This window comes from Tupaia chinensis, unplaced genomic scaffold (genome assembly GCF_000334495.1).
Source record: "Tupaia chinensis unplaced genomic scaffold, TupChi_1.0 Scaffold000179_1, whole genome shotgun sequence".
NCBI lineage: Eukaryota > Metazoa > Chordata > Mammalia > Scandentia > Tupaiidae > Tupaia > Tupaia belangeri.
The window spans coordinates 2,005,322-2,028,786 of NW_006159654.1; the positions used below are offsets into that span (position 1 = coordinate 2,005,322).

The 23,465-nt window shown below is 39.8% G+C and overlaps 1 pseudogene; it reads left to right on the forward strand.

Annotated features, from left to right (window-relative positions):
- The first annotated feature begins 12,897 nt into the window (after window positions 1-12,897).
- LOC102496794 (histone deacetylase 1 pseudogene) overlaps window positions 12,898-23,465 on the forward strand; it is a 34,350-nt pseudogene continuing 23,782 nt past the window's right edge.

A 23,465-nucleotide genomic window follows, 5' to 3' on the forward strand; every position in this document is an offset into this window, starting at 1 on the left:
AACATGAGCTACTGAGAGGCTGAGTAATTTGCCCAAGTAAAATATAAATAAGGAACAGAGCTCAACCTCAGACTGTCTAGGTTTAAGGGCACATGTTCATAATGCTATGAAGATCAGTGTGCTTCTATAATGGGTATATTTTAGATTATACATTTTTACAACATTTGATTTCATTCATTTAACATTAGAAATTCACAGAAAATCTTGATTTGTTTATATCTGAGAATATCAGGAATAAATTCCTTTTCATTAGCTTCAAAAACCCTTAGCTAGTTCCAACAGTCCTGATACATTTCAAAATTAATATTGTCATATGTCAACTCTATACTTCTTTATTTATGAGTCATCCTCAAAACAATTAAATCTAAAGCCTCTTTCTACTTTAGTTTGTCCTGGTTTGAATATTAATAGCGAGCACTTGCCTGGTGCTATTATTCATCAGGCACTATTTTGACTGATACTTAATCCTCACATACATGTCTTGTTTAAGCATTTTTATTACCATCATTTTACAGATGAAGTTTAGAGTAGGTAACTAACTTGTCCAAAGTTATACAGCTCTTAAAAGGCAGAGCTGATAATACAAAGTTTGGGGTTTCTGCTCCCAAAGTGCAAAAGCATATTTTCTTTTTTTTCTTTTATAAAAGTAAAAAGCTGTGTCAAAAGTGGTATCCTAAATATGAAATCTTCAAAAAGTCCATGGAAAATATGTACTCTTAAAAAAATTATGCATGAATTTTTAAATGTTATTGCCCCAAAGTAAACTCATAATAACTTGTTACAAGATGTCTGAACATGATGTAGTTTGAGGCACTAAGAAGGATAAGATATCAAATTGAAAAAAGCCTGAGTAATAGCAACATGAATTCTGCTAAAATTGAAACAATAACAAACATCAAATTTATAGTGAAACTTGGGGAAAAGAATGGTAAAATGATTTATATTTTACATACTCTGCAAAGACAATGACCCAAAGAAATCACCAATTTACAAGTGGATAACTCATTTTAAGAGGCCAGATGAGGTTGAAGATGATGCCTGTAGCAACATACCATTCGCATCAATTTGCCAGGAAAAGTGTAACTTGTTAGTGCTCTAATTAAAGAAGACTGAGAGTGAACAGTAGAAACAATAGCCAACACTACAGACATCTCAACTGGTTTCCCTCATACAATTCTGACTGAAAAATTAAAGTTGAATCAATTTTCTGCTTGATGGGGAGCAAAACTGTTGTACCCAGATCAGTTGCAGACGAAAGAACTTTCCGTAGAAATCTTGAACAGATGTGATCAGGATCCGGAAGCATTTCTTGGAAGAACTGTAAGAGGAGACAACACATTGTTTTACCATTAAAATCCTATGGACAAAGCATAATCAATGCAATAGCTACCAAGAGGTGGAAGTGGTCTAGTCAAAGCAAAAGTAGACTAGTCAAGAGCAAGTTGTGTAACTGTTTTTGTTAGTTTGTTTTAATTTATTTTATACATTCAATCACTTTACATCACAATCACTTGTGCAATGAATTTCCCAGAAATAAATAAACTGCATATCAGTCCAGTTAAAGGTATTATCATACACGGTAACATCGACAGCCAATCCTCCATTTATGAGTCCCTTAAATGTCTTTCCTCTCTATTTTTCTCTTTGATTTCTTTCCTCTCACCTTCTCCTACCTCTTACCGTCCTCCCACACTGTCTCCAGTATTCTCAATCATTCTCCAGGCTTCTATATCCTCCAGTCTTTCAGCTTCCACCATAGACTGAGGACATTTGGTATATATATTAAGTGACAGACATGCAATGTCTCTCTTTCATAGTCTGGCTTGCTTCTTTCAGTAGTAAATCTTCTATATTCATCCACTTTCTATCAAATGGCAGGGTGGTATTGTGTTATTTTTATGATTATTATTCCTGTGTAGTATATATGTAGTGTATATGTGCCACACTTTTTCAATCCATTCACCTGTCCACAGACATTTGGGTTGGTGCCGTGTCTTAGTAATTGTGAATGATGGCGCAGTAAACATGGATGTGCAAACACTTTTCCAACTGAGCATTTTCATATCTTTTGGATGGATACCCAGGAGAGGAAATGTTGGATTGTATATTAATTCTATTTGTAGGTCTTTGAGGACCCTCCATATTATTCACAGTGACAAATATACTAATTTGCATTCCCATCCACAATATTAGAGAGTTTCCTTTGCACTACAGCCTTGCCAGCACTTATCAGTGTTTATTTTTTTTAACCTTAGTCATACTGACTAGATTAAGGTGGTATCTCATTGTGGCTTTGATTTGCATCTCCCGTATGATAAGGATGTTGAGGATAACTGGTTTTGGTATATTCAAGGCATTTTGCTTATTGATTTTCTGATTGATAATCTATCCTTATTATAAGAGTTTTTCCAGAAAATTAGCTGAAGCCTTAGCAGGAAAATACCTAGGAAAGCTTAACCAGAGAGTTCTTCTCACTACTACAATACTCCTGCTCATTCTTCTCTTCACATAGAGGTACTTTTATGAGAGTTTTGATGAAAAATCATTAAGGATTCACCTCATGGCTCTGATTAAGCTCCTTTCAAGGTCCTTTTGATTCCTGATATTTTAAATTATTTTTTTAGTTTCTTTCTTTCCTCAATTTACAAGAATAAAATAAACAGATACAAAGATACAGGTATCCCCCATAGGATCTTTATGCCATGATCCGCCCCTACCCTCAACCAACCCCAGATCATGGACACATGCAGATCCAGTGCGTTCAGGGAGGTTTCCAGACACAAAACTGGAACTCTCTCATGTAGGTCAGTCAAGCAGACCTGAAGCATTACTTCTTTACCACCATCCTGTCCCTTTCTTTTCTAACTTTAAAAAATTATTTAAAGGGCACCTAGCTTTCTTAAATTAATAACATAAAAAAGATTTCATTATTATAGTTATAATCCCAAGATCCTCATTTAATTAGGGATGGACTAAATGTAAAGGTAGCAGTCTTATCTTTAACTTAAGAGAGCTTATTTTGAAAGACAAACTTTTATTATTTAATCTTTGTCATTTAATTCCACATCTCACAAACTTTTTGAAGTCCCCTAATATGTGTATCAAATCTTCCATATAATTTAAAAGCTGTATAGTTTTAGAAATAAATTTGATTCCTAAAATACAGCTTGGCAATTTTTTCTTCAGCATGAACTTTGAGAACATTTTATTCTCATCCAAAAAATCCTTGAAATATAAGTTGAATAATCTATATTTTCTCACATAAGGTAGGTAATTTGGTTTCATATTTCCTCAGATGAAATAATTGCAAGTACCTCTTTTCATTTAAGAAGAAAAACACGAAATAAAGATTGTAACCATTACTAATTTTATTGTGTAATTATTAGCCATTAATCAAGAATTTATATAACAGGCCACACAATATTAAAAATACTCTGATAAGGGGCCAGCAGGTTGCCTAGTGGTTTAGGCACTGGACCTCCATTGGCTAACCACAGTTTGAGTCTCAGACCTGGTAGCTTGAAAATCATGCTAGGCACATGTGCATGCATGCCCAAAATACCAGAAAGAGACTGGAGGAACAGGAATTACAACATGGCCATTCCCTCTGGGAAGTGAGTTCTCACTTTTCTTCTCACTGTCTCTCTCTTCTCTCCAGCAAGTATATGTGTCCTATGACAAAACCTTAAAAATAATCCGATAATTAATGTGATTTCATTGTCATCTACTATGTGGAAAACCAGAAGGTAATCTCCACACGAATGATGTTTGTGAAGCAAATGAGCTGTTTAGAGAGTGGACAAGATTCATATGCTTCCCTTTCCTAGATACATACAGCCTGCCATTTCCTAAGCACCACTCTTTACCCATGTATTTGATGAAAGGCTAGTCTGTCTCTGAAAAGAAGATAAATATCTTATTATTTTATTAAATTGCTTAGTGTAGATGGGCCATTGAAGTCACCAATTAACTCCTAGTTTTCTTAAATAACAGATTGCTGAAGGTCAACCCTGAGGACCTAAGCACTCCTTGAAGCTTCACTTTAATTCTAATAAGCAGCATGGATGTGAGGCATGCGGCCATATTGCCTTTTGAAAACTTGAGCAGATATAGTTGGCACAATGTGGTTAGGAAGGGAAAATGTGTTTGCTCAGCCCGAATTGTTCATAAGAGCAGATATATTTATAATATAATGCTATCGAATTAAATGAGAAGAACATTATTTTACTTTTCCCTTTCTGCTGTTGCAAGCACAGGTTAGAGAATTTGGTTTCAAGCTTTATTATGTGAAAAAATTGGAATGACTTCCTTCCATTAAAGAGGTAGCAAAGGAGGGGTCAGGAAGTAGCACGGTAAAGGCGCTGGATTCCCACATGGCTTACCACAGTATAAGTCCCAGACCCAGTGCTTGAGAATCATGCTGGCATATGCATGAGTGGGCAGCAGCCTGACAGGCAAATGGAAGAGAGAGATGTTGTGGCCAAATTGTATGGGGGCTAATTTCTCACTTTCCCTCCCTCTCTGTCTCTGTCTATTTCCAGAGCCATATAACAAACAAACAAACCAATAAAAAAAGACAGAGAAAGAATGAAAAAGAAAGAAGAAAAAAAAAAAAGGAATAAACTAAGGGACCAGCATGTGGTGTAGTGGTTAAGGTACTGGACTCCCATATAGTTGAATACAGTTTGAGTCCCGGACCAGGCAGCTTGCTTTCTCACTTTCTCTCTCTCTCTCATCCTCTCTCTCTGGTTAAAAAAAAAATAATGATGATAATGATGATAAATAAAATAAATAAATCTTTAAAAAGGAAAAAACTGAGAAAGGAGGAAGAGGAAGAAGAGGAAGAGAGATGACAAACATTACTGATTTTACTATGGATTTGCTAACCATTAGTCAGAAATATATTCTGATAGACCACTGAGCTATGCTAATACTAATCATTTTCTTTTCTCTTTTTTCTTCTTCAAGCTTTATGATACTTTCTTGAAATACACACACAAAACTTACTGTCTTGATATCTAGCATCTCTGTGCCAGAGCCGGCCATGATTAGAGTCAGTAATTATGCTGTGAGATAATCCATCATGGCCAGTTTTGTTTGTGGCTCCTGATAATTAATGATGATTCCACAGAACAGCAGTTACACAGCGTAGAAGAAATTCATCTTTTAAAGGTCAGTGGAGGGTTGAAGTATGAAGTGAAATAAGCCCATAGCTGTTCGCTATTTTCAGCCAATCCATCTTTGTGAGTTCCATGTTGTTGTTGTTGCTGTTGTTTTCTTTTGAATACCATAGTGGAAACATTGATGCCTCAATACAGAAATTGTCTGAAAACTAATCTCTTGGTTTACTCACAATTAGCATTTTTGAGAGATTTTTGCCATAGGGTACATATGCTCAGAGAGACAGAGAGAGACAAAATGTAAGAAATCACCCCCAGGGAGGACAGGCACACTATAATCCCCTCTCCTCAATTCAACTCCCAGGAATTTTTTTTAAGTTTTTTTAGGAAGAAAACTGGTTTTACCCGGAAAATACGCCATGGAGTCAGTTAGCATGAATATGGAGGGGAAAGACATGAATTTACAACTAAGACCCAGCTTTCACTCCATCCAAAGGCATACTTAACTACCATACAAAAATAACAACTGGATTTTAGGGTATGGCCTTAGAGCAAGAGGGGTGAAGAGAGGAGGAGAAAGTCAAAGTCCACATGAAAGAAGAGAGAGTCTCAGGGAAAAGTGCCAGATTAATCTACGTGGGAAGTAGGATTAAGGGACTGTGTATAAGCCCACTCTGTTACCATTCCACAAAGCCCACAGTACTCAGAGATACCTTGGTGGACTTCATTTCAAGTATGAACAGAAAGGGGGAACAGGAAAGGGGAAATTAGAGCCAGGAATGACAACAGACAATGGCTTCTTGAGAATTATCAATGGTATTGGGAGGAACATGGAGTTCTCCCTCATAGGTTAGTGAGTATTTAAACCAAATTCCATTTAAATCTAAAAATATGGAGGGACTCTATAGATAACTAACAATTATTTTATTACATGTATAAATATCACATTGGTGACAACTGAAACACAAATGGTGACACAGCTATCTTGGCCTAAACGCACCAGAAAATAGCATAGAGATGGTGATAAATCATTTCAATTCTCTCAACCTCTTTTTTCCATCTTATGAAATTACAAAGAAGAACTCATGTTAAAACCTTGATTAGACTATGAGATTCAATATTCATGTAAGAATGTTTGAGAAAGTATAAACTATTGAAGAAATAATAATGATGCCAAATATTTACTGTTACTTTGTGCCAGATTCTATCATAAGTAGCATTCCTGTATTAGCTTGTTTAATCTTACCTTATCCATGCAAAAATCCTATTAGGTAGATATCATAATTTATTATTATTATTATAATACAAATACATGAAGGTTCACTCATCATGCCCTTCCTAATGACCTGCCCTAAGATTGAGAACCTGACTAGCTCCCTCAACTGCATAAGCCAGTTCCCTAAAGAACATCTCCTAATATGGATTGCCTGCTGGCTCTGCTTCTCTAGTTACACCCTGAGTGATAGGGACTTGAAGCTAATGCACTTCACCATCAGACTATTCTGCCTTCAGTGACCAGCCAGGACCTTGGCCTTCTTTTTCTTTCTCCTTTTCCAAATATTTAGGAATAGGTGGGAATATTCTGCTTTTTGGAAAGAGAGACAAAATCATGTTTAATCGGCTCAGCTAAGATCACAAAGTCGATGTAAATCAAAATAGAGAAAAGCCATATAAAAACAACCTGATTATTATCCTTTCTCACCAGTATCCTATCTCACTGACACTACTCTGTCACCGTCGGTGTCCTCTGACAATAAGACCCACTGGCGCACATTCCAGATCTAATATGGACAGTACTTTCAATTAGTTCCTAGAACTGAAGCAGAAGATGGCACACACATCTGTTTCTTTTCCCTCCAGAGACAACAGGCATCAACTTTACTGCCCTTCCATGATCATTAGCATTTCTCTCCCCAGCTGTCACCTGAGGAGCAGACCTCAAGGAAGTCAAACGCCTGAACTAGAGGGAAACTCTATCCTCAATGAACAAGTTCAGATTGCCCTTGTCCTTCTTTTCAAATGCATTGGTCCAGCTGACTAGCCTTTTCAGTTGTGGCTAAGAGGGACCAAGTGAAAGCAGCTACTTGTCACTCATGTCTTAAAAACTGAGCATCTGTACCTTCCAAAGTCATGTGAAGGAAACAGACAGGACCCAAAGTTCCCGGTCTATTAATGGCCCCACTTATCCATACACGCTCACTTTGCTCAAGTAAATCATCAGAACTCCTAATTATAATGCTATAAATTAGAGCAGAAAATTAAAAGGAGCTATAGAGGAAGGAAGAAATATGAATATTACTAAAAGGGGAAGGTAATTAAGTTATCTTCTTCCCTCTGAGCCAGTGCAGGTTGTTTAAAGTAAGTCCTAATAGCACTGCTAAATGAACTCTGTGCACAAATGAATATTAAACTGACCGAGAGTAGAGATGTTGTAACTGGTTTATTAAGGTTGTTATTGTTACCAGGGAGATTCAAATCATTCTTAAGAAGATGAGAGATGATTGTGACATATAATTTTATATGTCAGCCTAGCTGGGCCCTAGTGCCCAGATATTTGGTCAAACATCTCAGATGTTTCTGTGAAAGTATTTTATTGTTGTTAGTTTTGTTTTGTTTTCTAGATGAAACTAACATTTAAAATAGAGAACTTTGAGTAAAGCAGAGTCCCCTCTGCAAGGTGCATAGGCTTGATACAATCAGGTGAAGGTCTTACTAGGACGCGGACTGACCACCACAACCACTACCTCAACCCCAGTCCCACCACTAACTCCTAGCAAGAAGGAATTCTACCAGCAGACAGCCTTCGGACTTGAACTCTCTCTCTCCCCTGGATCTCCATCAAAGTTTAGACTCGCCACACCTCCAAAACTGTATGAGTCAACTCCTTAAACTAAATCTCTCTATATATGCATACATATATATGCATATAGATCCTGTTAGTTCTGTTTCTCTGGAGAACCATGACTAACACAGTGAGCAAAGTGACCACACTGGAAATAACCAGTTGACCTTCGAAAATACAAAAGATGAGAACCCAGCTGTGTAGATAGACCAACTGTCGTTTTCACCAAATATTCTTAGCTAACACATTATAGCGCCTAAATCCCAAAAAAGGAACACATCTTGTAGTATTTGCTAATTTATAGTATTTTCAGCGTAGAGGGGTCAATGGAGTACTCACAGTCAAAGTATCCCTTCCAAACAGTACATACCAATTTCAAGACTACTAACTGCTAAACTCCAACAAAGTCCCAGGAGTTCTGGGGCATATTCAGACACATAAACAATCCCTAGAAGCTTAGGAAAGCAGTTACTTATTAATGCAGCTCATATTTATTGAGCACCTCCTCTCAGAAAGGCAATAATGGTAAAATAAATAAATAAATATAAATAGTAGCAGAACAGACTCTGAAGTCGCAGAGCTCAGAATCCTGGGGAGAGGCAGATGTTATTCATATAATAACATAAATTTAAAAACTGAGCTAAGTGCTGTTCAGAAGATGTCTAGTTACTCCAGAGAAAATCAGAGAGGCATCCAGAGTAGTCTGAAGCCTGGATAGGCAGAGCAGAGCAGAGCTTGGTCTACTGAACAGCAGTGTTAACATCACTTGGGAGCTAGTTAGAAATGCAGGCTCACAACTCCCTCCTTCTCCCTGACCTGCACTTTAATAAGATCCCTAGGTGATTGGTATTCACATTAAATTTGAAAAGTGACTGGCTTATGGGATAAAGAACACTGCTTAGCTGGGAATAGAACATTCCAGTTGTGATGTAAAAGTGAGAGGGAACAGTCGGAGCAGCAGCAACAGTAATCATTCCCACAGGGCAGTCATTATTGCTAATGACCAGATATTTCCAGTTCTCTTCCCAGAAAACTTGCAGGATTGTCCTTCCCTACAAAGTCGGAGTTGGCCAAATAACTTGCTCTGGCTAATGAAATAGGTTCAGGGTGAAACTGTCATTTCCAGGCAGAATTTTTATGGACCATTGTGTAGTTTGTCATCCTTTCTCCTGTCTGCCATAGAAACAGAGACTGTAGAGTTACTAACTATTTGGTCAACAGGGACCCTTGAGCGGAAACTTCAACTCAACTCAAATGAACAGATAGCTTGAAAACATAGTAAACTTTGTTGTACTAAGCCTTTGAGACATGGTAGCATTTTCTTCCCTCCTCACTGATAAGACCTGCATCATCAAATCATTCATTCAACTAATATTTATTTAGAGTCTGCAAGGTGTCCAGAACTGATCCAGATGCTGGGGATTCCATGATGAAATTAGCAAGGTCAGGCCCTGCTAGACCTTCTCTGTCTACAGAAAAATGACCAAATAAGCACCCAGAAAAATAATAATTTTAGGTAGTATTTAATGCTAATAAGAGAATGAAATGGAGTCAAGAGATTAGACGAGCTGGCATAGGGCTTTTTCAGATTAGGTGGCCAGGTCAGGGACAGCTTCCTCTCCCCAAGGAACAGACAGGGTGACCTACTATCTGGAAGAAGAGCAAGAGGCAGCCATTTGAACATCTGGAGAAAGAGCCTGCTGGGCAGGGGTGAGGAAGTACTACAACCCTGAGGCAGGAACAAGCCTGGCATGAAAAAGCAACAGAAAGACAGTGCCTGTGAACCCCAGCAGCGAACATGAAGGAGATGGAGAGTGGTTTAAGATAAGACTGGACTGGCCGCCGATCTCAGATCCCACAGCTTTCAGGTCTGTTCAGAGCCCCGTGTTTTATTCTAAGCGCAATGAAAGTGCACGATCTGAACTACATTGTCAGAGGATCACTCTGGGTACTATACTTAGCATTAAGTAGGAGCCCTGTAATGAGGAGAAGGAGAACTAAAAAAAGACCAGTGTGACAGAAGTAACATCAAAGGGCAAAGCAATGCAGTCCTACCCTAGGCCCACATGGACAGGGAACTGGAAATATTTAATGACTAACACAGTCACCCTTCTGTCCACCAGTGCTCGACTCCAGCCTCTCCCTTCCCCATGCTGTATATATTCGCTCCCTCTCTGAGGAGGATGATCCAAATGTCCCATCAGCCAGAGAATAAGCTCTGAGTTCAACATGGCTCGGTGATGTGCTCTAGTCTCTGCATCAGAGAACAATGTGCTGGTTTCTCTGTCACCTTTGTATGAAGTGTCTCTTCATCTGGAAATCTATGAACTAAAACAATAAATTTTGTGCCTGCCTCCCACTCCAACACACATCCACACCTATATGCAGTTATGGGGTAAAGCCAGGATGAGTCAGCAGAGAGTCACATCTGGAAAGAGGAATAATGTATTAGCACAGTTCAAGGCAGACACTTGTAATAGCCATTCTGGGATTCCACCAGATGGTTATTGTGAAGGTTCACCACCTTCAGGGCACAGAGTGCTCCCTTATGAGGGTCTGACTCTCAGATCTCAAAAGGGGTTCTCTTACCTTCAGTTTTCTCAAATCCTTGGCTTCGTCCTTTAGGCCATTGCTCATCACCAATCTGAAGTGCATGTGAGAGATGTGTCCAGTGTCTGTCCATCCGTTCCACTTTTTAAACTCTTACGTAGTCATTGTCTTTTCAGTACTGGATGGTGACCTGTGTGATGGTACAATTCTTTCAAAGATCTAGAATTCTGCAAAACCCACATTTTTTCCTAGACCTATTTCTAGTTGTTACTGCTTTCTCACAACTGAGATTCTTCTTTTCCTTTCAACACAACTGGGGTATGTTGAGCTATCCAGTTTAGGTGGGAGTCCAATCCTGTCCAGTTTAGAAGATTTGGGTACTTGGGATCAATAGATTGCATAGTGGTTACATCACTGGATTCCCACATGGACAACCAGGGTTCAAGTCCCAGATCTGGAGGTTTCAAACTCATCCTGGGTACATGTGTGTGTGTATGCCCAAAATCTCAAAAATGGAATGGAAGAGAAAGGATTGTGGTGTGGTCAACCCTCTTGAGTGATGATTTCTCACTTTAAAAATCTCTCTTTAAAAAAAAAAAAAAAAAGAGGGACCAGCAGATGGCATAATGGTTACGTCACTGGACTCCCATGTAGTTGATCCTGGTTCTAGTCCTGGACCCAGCAGCTTGAAATTCACACTGGGTGTGCATGCATGTGTGACCCAAGACCCCAAGACAAGAATGAAGGAAAAAGGATTTCAGCATGGCCTTCCCCCTGGGGGAGGAGGGTGCAGAATTTCTCACTTTCTGTCTCTCTGTTTCTCTGGTCAGTGCACATACTCCATAGCAAAATTGTCTAAAAAAATAGATTCTGGTACCACACATTTACCGGATCATTGTTCTAAGTCAAAGATTTCAAGAGTGATAAGCCAAACAGAGACTCATGTGACTCAAAAAGTTCAAAGTATTTACCGTCAGGCGGCTGCCAGAAAATTCGTCAGTCCTGCCCTAGCAGTGTAAGTATGGTCCTCTCACTTGTCTTAGGTAACCATCTTACCAAATGCTTCATCCCTGTGTAATGCAGGCCACCACCGGTCTGACTTCCAACCACTTTTCCCTCTGTGCCTCAATAACTAAGCCAAAACTACATACATAGGGCTGCTCTATGCCAAGGTCCCCATTTCTACCAACTGCATCCATCAGGTTAGGCAAGGTTATGCTGGAGGCCTCTGCTCCTGCCATTCCAGAGCCAGGAAGATGAAGATTTTATGTCATTCCAGCTTCCACAATCACCATATCAAGAAAAAGAGAACCTCGGCAAATTGTACACTGCTTCTTCAATATTTCCACTTTGAAACGATACATTTTATTTGCTGAATTAAGGTATTGAGTCATCAGGAAAGTCATGATACATTTTTGCTTAAAAAAAAAAGAAAAATATGTCATGACTTTCCTGATGACCTAATTCATGGTAATATCCTTGAGACAGATGCCATGATGGGTTTGCTTATCAGAGTATATCCTGAGCCAGCCAATGGCATGGTGGTTAAGGCATCTGGATCCCACAAAGCCAACCGTAGGGTTTGAGTGCCGGACCCACTGGTTTGAAATATGCTGAGTTCATGTGCATGCATGTCCAAAATTCTGACAGAAGAACCTAGGATAAAGGATTGCAACATGGCCAACCCCAGGGAGGTGAGGAGGGTCTCGCTATCTCTTTGTCTCTCTCCGTCTCTCTCTGGCAAGCACGAGCACCCTATAACATAACAAAACAAAACCAAAAAAAAAAGAAGAAAGTGTATATAATGTGCTCAACTATTCATTGCATGAATAAATAAATGAATGAAGGCCATTATTTTCACTTTTATTTAGAAATATCTATTTCCATCTCACTGGCCTATTCTACAAACATTTGAATCTGTATTTTTTCCTGTCGGCATAAAGACCTTTCACCTACCAGACTACACTAAGAACATGAGCACAAAATTTTCACTTTCATCTTCTTCCCTTATACACTGCTCTCATTGACTTTTATTTTAATAATCTAGAATTTTGATCCAGACTTCTAGTAACTTTCTTTTACGTAGTGATTTTTTTCATGCTTGAAAATCCTTCTTAATAGTCCATTAAACTTAAATACACAAAATCAGCCCATAATAGACTTAACTATAAGATGTATGTATTTATCACTCACCAACGGTTTGCTCCTACTCTCTTGAGCTCATTATTCTAATCCATTTATTACTTTTCTGCAATTCCTTAACATTTTATTTTACAAAGAGGTACACAGCAAATAAGTGGTGTGTTTCTGAATCTTTGCATCTTTAAATACAACTCTCTTTTGTGCTCATGTGAATGAGGAATCAGAATTTGTTTAGATCTTGAAATGCAATCACTGTCCACTCCTGCTCCACAATTGGGAAGCACTGATTTGGACCGGTTAGTATTTGCAGCTCTGGTGGGCTCCCGCAGGCACCGTGGGAGTCAGTATTGCCATACAGTGATATTCCCACTATACTCCAGAGGCAGGTTTCCAGCGGGCAAGAATTGTCTTGGATATAGTAGAAAGAGGTTAGACACTAGTGGATGTTCTACCACAAATAAGCCTCATTTCCAAAGTCTTTTGCACAAAGTTAAGCTTGCAGGGAAGGTAAGTCCAATTGCAATAAGTGTAGGGTTCAACCTGTGTTCCCCCCAGTCCTCTAAAGTCTCCTTTCTAGACTGTCCCTATCCTGCTGACATCATCTTTACCACCCCACTGCATGTGGGATGGTGGAGAGACACCGAGGAGGATTTGTGTTTGGTGAGAGCTAGAGCTACCAGTGGGAGCTAATGTGGCCTCCCGCTGACACCATTGGAGTAAGAAGCTCACTGCCTACTTTACCGAGTAAACAGAGCCAAAGGAAACATTGTGATAAAGCTGCTGTATAATTTTTTCTACTGCTACTGTAACATGACAAATTTAGTAGCTTAAAGCAGTACTCATTAATTATCTATTACTCTCTTGGTGGGAAGTCCAGGCACAGCTGGCTCTGTTCTGGGTTTCACAGGTATCTGGAGGGTAATGTTCTTTCTAGCACTTCTGGGCATGAATCTGTTTCCAAATTGATTGTAGAATTCTGTTCCAGTGGCCATAGGACTAGGGTCCCCATGTTCTTTCTAGTTATCAGTCCTGGGGAAGGTTGTTCTCAGTTTTTAGAGTTCCCCTACATCCCTTGGCTGGGAACCTCTTTCCTCCAGCTTCAAAGCCAGCTACAGTGAAAGTTCTTCCCACACTCTGACTTCCACGGCATTTCTCCAGCTGACTTCTCTGCTTTTAAAGAGCTCATTGATCAGGCCCAGTGGCAAACTGAACTGTGGTGCTGAAACCCACGTGACCAATTGCAGGTTCAGATTTCTACATTGCCTTGGAAATATGCACACATCCAGGAGTCTGACGACCTGGAGGACCAGGGAAAGGGATAGTGACATGGCAAGACCTTGTGAAAAGTGCTTTTCTTTCTCTCTAGCGTGCTCTCTCTCTCTCTCATATATGCATACACTCTTTATCATCAAAAAAAAAAAAAAAACTTATTTTAAAAAGGAAAGCTCATGTGGTTACTTTGGACCCACCCAGATCTTTTAGGGTAATCTCCTTATGTATAGGTCAGGTGAATAGTAATGCTAATTCCACCTGGGTTTATTTGAATCACCAGGCAGCCAGAATCTTTGGAGGGGATTTCACAAGTCTACTGTTGTAAAGCTGCTCTATGTTGTAAAGCTGCTCTGTGTACGCCATTAGCAGGAATCTGCCAATCTTCATTTTGACCTAGTTTCCCAGGGACCTGCTGTCCATCCTTACTCACAGCCCTCTGCTTGTCACTTGGAGGATTTTATATGAGAAGTATGTTCTCTCCCTTTCAGGAAACCCCCTCCTTTGCTTATGCTGAATTACATGGTGAGAAACCCTTGTCAGCATTTGCCTGCTTCATTTGAAACAGAAACTCTTAAAGTTTCACTTTGTCTCTCTACTAATGACATCCTTTCTTCTTAGCCAGGACATTACTATAGATTATTCTGCCCTAATATGTCTTTGGTCAATAAAATGCAATTTGGAGTTTAGAAGACACATTTGTGAGTTCAATTCACAATCCAGAAACCAGGGGGGACAGAGATGAGAAAAAATGCATTGTGCTTGAGTTTTATTACCGTGACGAGGTCTACTGTGCTAATAGCCACTACTAGGAAGCTGAATGGAGCAAAATTGAATGAACTCTATTTTTTAAAAAATGAATCAAAAATGACAGTTCACAGGAATCCAAGAGCTAAATTTGACACGGTAAAGGTTATGTAAATCTCAAGTGCTTAGCTAACCTAATGAAAAAGACTCCAAACACGGGAGTCCCGCTTCGTTTCTGAGAACACTGAAGAGAGAAGCCACATAATTTGAGAGTGTTGTAACTGGAAGTCCTGGGAGGGAGAAGATCAAGCAGCCAACATGGATTTAGGCCATGAGGAGGTTTAATTTAAAAGCTGAGAGGGAAATCATAGTCCTTTCATAATTACTATAAGGAGACTTTGGGTATGTTCACTCTCTGGGAGAGCCCTAGTGTCTAATGAAAAGAGAGCATTTCTCTCCTGTTCCGCTTATTTTATTCCTAATCAGCAGCAGTACCTCAAATTAGTTTCACAATCTACTGGCCTCTCTCAGCCATAAAAGCCTCTTTTCTCTCTTTTGATATTAGCATAACTCCCCATTTCAAGTAACAGAAAAAAGCTCCCACTCAAAGGCTCTAGCTTTCCCTGTATATGGCCCCACTTCAAGGGGTTCATCACATGATTCAAAGAGAAGTGAAAATAAGATAGGGGAGTGGAGCAGCTGGGTTTCCAACATGAGAGGTTCTGAACAGCAGAGCACCACACTGATGAAGTTCAGGGCAGCTGAGAAGGTTGAAGGGCAGCCAACATCGAACTCAAGTGCTGGAATTGAAATCTCTGGAGCCCAGAAAGTGATGACATTATGCTCTGAGACTGTTCTTGGTTTTTTTTCTTTTTTGTCTTTTTTATAGGGTGCAAGTGCTTGTCAGAGAAAGAGAGAGAGAGAGAGAGAAATTACTCCCAGAGAGGATGGCCACACCACAGTCATCTTTCCTCCAGTCTCCTCTCTGGATTTTGGGCATGCACACACATGTGCCTGGTGTGATTTTTTTTTTTAAAGCATCTGAGTCCAGGGCTAGAACCACAGTGAACCATGTATGAGTTCGGCACCCTAACTACCACACCACCTGCTGTCCCCACCTCAGAGACATTTTGCAAACGGAAACCATTTTATCACATCGTTTTAGTTCTGTGATATAGATTTTGTAACATTAAGATGATTTAAGATATTAACTTCAAGATCTGGCATTAGGAGTGCTGGATTGCCTACCTAGTATTGATTAATATCATTAGCACCCACCTATGTATAAATTCTTTGTGGTATCTATGTTTTATGAGACCAACACTAAAAATAGTGGTCACTGGATTCGTTCCTCTATTTTAGTTAGCCTCTGTTTCATAAGTGGGGCTGAAGGCAATTAATTAGTTTCCTTTTACTCTCTATGAAATAAAGGATAAAATTTCAACAAATTTTAGAATTTAGCTGTTTAAGACACTGAAAAGAGTGCTGACAATTCTGAATGCTGTTAGCCAATCTAAACGAAAGCATATTTAAGTGCCCAAGAAGTTCTCAGAAGCAAATCAAGCTGCTGCCAGCCATCCCCAAAAGACTCAAGTTCCTGAAGTTTTTAAAGTGTTTTGATTTAATAAAAGTTGTGGGACCAGCAGTTAGAGTAATGACTATGTTGCTGGACTCCCATGTAGTTGACCGCAGTTCTAATCCCAGATCTGGTGGCTTAAATTTACACCAGGCATGTATGCATGCATGCCCAAGATCCCGAGAGGAGAATGGAGAAGAAGGGATTGTGTCATGGCCATCCCCCCTGGGGGGTGATTTCTCAGAAAGTCTCTCTGTCTCTGTCTTTCTAGTGAGCGCACGCACCCTGTAGCAAAAACCTCTCCCAAAAAAAGATAAATAAATAAATAAATAAATAAAAATAAAAGTTGTAATATGTATTGAGTTTGGAGCTCTTAAGTTATTCCTAATTCAAATTGTGATTGTGAAACTTGATTTAGGTCTTGCCTCCATGATGAATTCAGTAGCATGCTACACCACAGTGCTGGAAGCCACATGGTGAACACAGCTCAAAACCCCAGCTCAATCAGCCTGAAACAGGCAGGGCCTGTGCACAAGTGCCCAGAATCCAATGAGCTAGAGGACTGGAGAAAGAGGCATGGTGTGGCCAGACCTCCTTGTAGACGGTGCTTCTCTCTCTCTCTCTCTCACTCTTTTCATGTGCATGTACTCTGTCATGAATTTAAACAAGAAAAAATTTTTGAAGTAAAACTTATTGTGTAACTACGAATGGACAAAGCTCTCAGAACTCAGTTTCATGAGGCCAGCAGGTGGCAGGATGACTACAGCACTAGACTCCCACATGGTCAACCACAGTTTAAGTCTGGGACCTGGAGGCTTGCTTTCTCACATTTCCTTTCTCTCTCTCTGGTGAGTGCATGTGTCCTGTAGCAAATTTAAAGATAATAATAATTATAAATAGAATAAAATAAATAATTCCTTACAAACTCAGCTTCATAACACATGGGGAGAAAATTATCTTCTTATTATTCAGAATTGCCATAGGAATTAGAGGTAATATCTCAATTGTTCCTCCTGGCATGGTGACTAGTACACAAGACTAAAAATCTAATTTTTTTATTTTTATTCTTATTATACTTCTTATATTATTTTCATTAATTTCAGAATATCATGGGAAAGACACAAGTGATAGGAATTATTCCATGCCTTTGATGACAAAGTAGGCACAAAAATTGTTACTAGTGTTAGTACTATTATTCGGGGGTAAATTTAGACACCAGAAACATGTTGAATTTAGCCCAGCAACATAAAAGTTTATGTGCATTCATTTCTGGACTACTATTTAAGGCTAACCTGCTCAATTGTAATGTTTTAAAGAATTATTTATTTAATTTCACTTGTTATTATTTTTTAATTTGAATAGAGAGAGAGACAGAGAGAGAGAAAGGGAAAGGGAGAAAGCAAGCCGCCAGGTCCAGGACTTGAATGGCATTCAGCCACGTGGGATTCCAGAGTCTTTAACCACCATGCTACGTGTAAGCCCCCACAATAAAATTTTAACCTTCAAGATCATACTTTCCCAGGCAAGCCAGTGGTGTGATGATTGGGTTGACTGGATCCCACATGGCTAACTACACGGTGGAGTCCTGGACTCAGTGCTTGAGGTGTATGCTGGGCACATATGCATGCGTGCCCCTAATCTTTTTTTTTTTTTTGAGAGTTTTTTCACTATAGGGCGCTTGTGCTCGCCAGATAGACAGAGACAGAGAGACAGAAAGCGAGAAATCACCCCCCAGGGGGGGTGATCACACCGCAATCCCTTCTCCTCCATTCTCCTCTCGGGATCTTGGGCACGCACACACACGCACCCGGCGTGAGTTTTAAGCCATCAGGTCCAGGACGCGAACTGTGGTCGACTACGTGGGAGTCCAGCGACATAGCCATTACGCTAACTGCTGGTTCCCTTGTATAAGGCTCTCCCCATGCCCCTAAGCTGGAGAGGAGAATGGAAGAGAAGGGAATGTGGTGTGGCCATCTGCCTTGGATGGTGCTTTCTTACTTTTCCTCTGTCTTCCTCTCCTTCTCTCTCTTTGTCTGTCTCTCACCAGCAAGTACATACTCCCTATAGCAAATTAAAAAATATATATATATAGTACTTACCCTACATAGCCAAGGTATTCATTTCAAGAATTACCAAAGATAAAGTCTCTCAAAATACATTTACATGCACATCCTCTAAGTAAATGAATAGAGGGCTCACTAAAGTGGTGGTTCTTTCATTCTAGAAAGGTAAATGTTCCTGCTTGGGAGAGTTAAGTATACTCATTGAAGAAAAATCTACCAGTTGAGGTTTTGGTTTGTTTTTGCCAGTTTAATGGTCATTTCTTTTGGTGATGGCTAAGTTAAGTTGGGATGGAATAGAAATGTTGGAATTTAATAGACTGTGTGATTCAAATTCTAACTTCATTATTTTACAGAGTTTTTAAAAATAAAAACTCAAGTCCAAAGAGACTAAATCTATGACCCAAGGACACACAACAAATAAATGCTGTACACTCTACTTACTTAATTTTTAAATTTATTTATTTATTCCATGTGCAAGAGAGACAGAGAATGAGAAAACAAGAGGGAGACCATCCCCAAAAGAGTTTTCATGCAGTGAGCCATCCGCAGCCTTCAGCCAGTCCTGGATCAAGGGCCTGGTCTCCAGAATTACACGAAGGACATTCTGGGGATATCCGGTATGCTTCACAGAATATCGTATTTACCATCATACCACTATTTGGTACCTCCATTTTTTTTTTTTTTTGGAGAGGTTTTCGCTATAGGGCGCGTGCGCTCGCCAGACAGACAGAGAGAGAGACATAGAGACAGAAAGCGAGAAATCACCCCCCAGGGGGGATGGTCACGCCGCAATCCCTTCTCCTCCATTCTCCTCTCGGGATCTTGGGCACACACGCACATGCGCCCGGCGTGAGATTTAAGCCACCGGGTCCGAGACGCGAACCGCGGTCGACTACGTGGGAGTCCAGCGACATAGCCATTACGCTAACTGCTGGTTCCCTACCTCCATTTTTTTTAAACTGAGTTTTTATTATGTTCAAATCACAGTACTAGGCACTGAATAGAGATCAATATGAACAAGACATCACTGTGTCATTTTTTTTTTTTTGAGAAGTTTCTGCTATAGGGCGTGTGCACTCGCCAGACAGACAGAGAGAAACAGAGAGACAAAAGCAAGAAATCACCCCCCAGGGGGGATGGCCACACCGCAATCCCTTCTCCTCCGTTCTCCTCTCAGTATCTTGGGCACACACGCACAAGCACCTGGCGTGAGTTTAAGCTACCGGGTCCGGGACTTGAACCACAGTCGATTACATGGGAGTCCAGCGACATAGCCATTACGCCAACTGCTGGTCCCAAGACATCACTTTGTCATTTTAAAACCTCTCCCCAACTCTGTCCTGTCTTTTTTTTTTTTTTTTTTTTGAGAGGTTTTCATTATAGGGCGTGTGCACTCGCCAGACAGACAGACATAGACATAGAGACAGAAAAGGAGGAATCACTCCCCAGAGGGGATGGTCACGCCGCAATCCCTTCTCCTCTCGGGATCTTGAGCGGGCACGCACGCACGCACACACACACACCCGGTGTGAGTTTTAAGCTACCGGGACTGGGACGCAAACCACTGTCGACTATGTGGGAGTCCAGCGACATAGCCATTACGCTAACTGCTGGTTCCCACTCTGTCATGTCTTAATAGTTAGTGCTTTGTATCTTCTCTGAATCATTGAGCTTCTGTACATCTCAAAAATAGAAAGAACATATTCAAATGGGATTCCTTAAGAGCAGTTAAAGTTTAAAATCTAAAGTTGGGTACTTGCTATGAGAAAGGGAAAGAATACAAAAGAATTTTAGATGTGGCCTGAAGTAATGCGTTTAAATAAGAAAGGATACATGATACTTTGTGACCCAGAAAAAAAAAAAAAAGTATAATTTCCTTAGCCCAGGAGGTTCATTTTAAGCTAAAATTATGTCACGGTCTGATGCTTTTAAATTAAACTTTTACTACTTAGCCATGTAAAGTATTTGATTTTTGAAAAGACTTTATAATCAAGTAATTAACTAAAGAATACAAGGACATTAATAAAATGTGGAGAAACACTAAAAGGGACACAGCCAACTTTAATTCCTTTTCAATGAAAGACTTTTTTTCCCAAGGCCTATTTTAACTTTTATGCTTTTCTCTTTGAGAAAGGAAAAAGTGCTCTCTCTCTCTCTCTCCCATATCTCTGAAAAAAAATTTATGAAGCAACACAAAATGGTCATAGCAATAAATGTTTGTCACTCTAAGGATGTGAAAATAGACGTGTATACTATAGCACTTTCATTACAAAGCTAAACAGAGATCACTCTCATTGACTTGCAATGTCATCTCCCAGGTAACTGAATCCCACCATATTTTGAATTTGGGCAAACTGAGCAAGGAATTTTCTAGTTGGTTCTGCTTTTTTATACGAAACACAAAGCACATCCATAAAAATATCAGTTAGACATACATTATCCTTACAGGCACTGTTTTCCATATGACTCATAAAACTGATGGGCATTTCTCAGACCGAAACAGACAGGATGAAGTGGCTACCTACTTCATTTCACACGTCCACACACATTTCTTTTTTATAACTTCAGTGCTGTCTGATATCTCCTGAGTGATTTCTCTCTGAGCAACTGCTTCAAGTTTAGTCATCAAGATCTCTGCTTACTTCAGAAATAGGCACTCAAATGTGACCTTCATTTAAATGCACAAGGCAAGTTGGGGCTTTCGAATGTTTCTGAGTTTAAGGTATGATTGACTGTGCCAAATGCAATGTTCTTCATTTTTTTTTTTGGAGAGGTTTTTGCTATAGGGTGTGTGTGCTATATACAGAGAGAGAGAGAGAAAGTGAGAAATCACCCCCCAGAGGGGATGGCCACGCCACAATCCCTTCTCCTCCATTCTCCTCTCGGGATCTTGGGCACGCATGCACACGCGCCTGGCGTGAGTTTAAGCCACTGGGTCCGGGACTTGAACCGCGGTTGACTACGTGGGAGTCCAGTGACATAGCCATTATGCTAACCACTGGTCCCACAATGTTCTTCTCTTATAACCGGTCCTGTTCCTACTCTCCTATATCAGAGCTCAATTAACAACCCGAGGTACTCAATATAATCTGTGTTGGTCAGGCTCACAGATTCAATTTATTTTCTTGGAATTAATCACCAACTCTAGCTAATTAAGTGTTCTCCCATCAAAAATGATATAACTGGGACCAGCAGGTGGCATAATGATTAAGGCACTGGACTCCTATGTAGCTGACTGTGGTTCAAGTCCCAGATAGACTAGCCTGAAACTCACACTGGGCACGTGTGTATGTGGGCCCAAAATCCTGAGAGGAGAATGGCCATCCCCCAGGGGTTGATTTCTTGCTTCCGTTCTCTCTGGTGAGCACATGTGCCCTATACCAAAAATCTCTCCCCCACAAAAAATTTTAAAGTTATAACAACTTAATTTTTCTCACAAATAACTAAAAAATATTTTCTAAGTTTTTTGCTCTGAGAAACTGATTTGCTTTCAAGAAAATTTTCTCTAATCTTGTTTAAGGACTAGTTCAGTGTGTGTTGATTACTCTGTACATATTAATAATTATCTTGGCTTAAGTGTACAATATTTTAATATATAGGAAGCTGTGATTGTGTCGACCTCTGACCAAATTCAAAATATCTTACTTTTTTCATTGATGTTTTTCATTATTATTACTATTTTTATTGTTTTTACATAAACACGTGTGTCCTATGACACATGTGCTCACCAGAGTGAGACAGGGGAGGGGGCGGGGCAGGGAAGAGGTGAGAAAACAAGCCACTAGGTCCAGGCCTCAAACCATGGTTGGGCACATGGGAGTCCAGCTCCTTAACCATCATGTCACCTGCTGGCCCCATCATCTTGATTTTTAATGTCACTCATTATTTTCCCTGTCACTTCTCTTAATGACATATCTATCTTGGAGAAAAAGAAAAGAAGATAGAAGTAGAAACGCCATTAGGAATTCTACACTTCTTCAGTATGCAACTACCACATTCCAAACTGAGCTTATGTGGGAATACAAACGGCGAATCAGGATCTTGTCCTTAAGTTTACAGTCAGTCATAAACATAATTAGTTCAGTAAGAAGAAAGTGAAATAGTGTCAGATCTAAAAAATTATTAAAAAAAAAAAAAAACAAACAGAAGAGACAGAGAGAGCAATTCCAACTAGTAGTACAGTAAGAATTTTCTTAAAAGAGGAGAAAATGTATAGGGTTTTCATGCCGGGAAAAGATTCCTGATGTAGAGGATAGAAATTCTGATCGAGGAAACAATCAGGCTGGAGCAAATAAACTGAGAATGGAAAATTTACAGTACATTTGAAGAACTGCTATAGAGCAGGGTATTTAGAAAAGAGAGATGAGTGGACAATTGCAGTTTTTGCCATGTTTTGTCTGATGCATGTGCATTTCCATTTCTTCGTTTAGTGCAACCAAACCCTCACATATTTAATCTCATAATGCCAGATCCTCAGGCAGACTTTCTAAAAATGGCCTGTTTCTTTGTGGGACCCATGAAAGCAAGTTGGCTCTGGGTGTGATCAGATTGTTTTTCAGAGTAATCCAATCTCTAGGGTTACAAGATTTTGGGCTGGTCCCATAGTACATAAAGAGCCAGATTGTGGTTCAAATCCTGACTCTCTTCAAAAATACCCCATGTGCATGTGTGTCCCAAATCCTGGCAGGATGAAGAAATAGAAAAAAAAAAAAGAAAGAAAGAAAGGATTGTGGTGGGACCACACCCCATTGAAGGATGTTTCTCTCTCTCTCTCTCTTTTTCTCTCAAGGACACATGCCCCCTGACAAACATACAAACAAAATTTAAGAAAAGATTTAAAATAGCTTAAGCTGTGGAAAACAGTAAAAACTGAGGGTCCTATTCTTTTCTTATTTTATTTTTTTAGTAGAGATTTTTACCTTAGGGCACGTGCACTCTCTGCAGAGAAAAAGAGATAAAGACAGTGAGAGGGAAAGTGGAAAATCACCCACCCCACTAAGGAGGATGACTACGCCACAATCTCTTCCCCTCTGTCTTCCTCCCAGGATCTTTGGCACATACACCCAGCATGATTTTCAAGTCACCAGTTTCCAGGACGCAAACCAAGGTCTTCCATGTGGAAGTCCAGTGCCGCAACCGCTATGCCATGTGCTGGT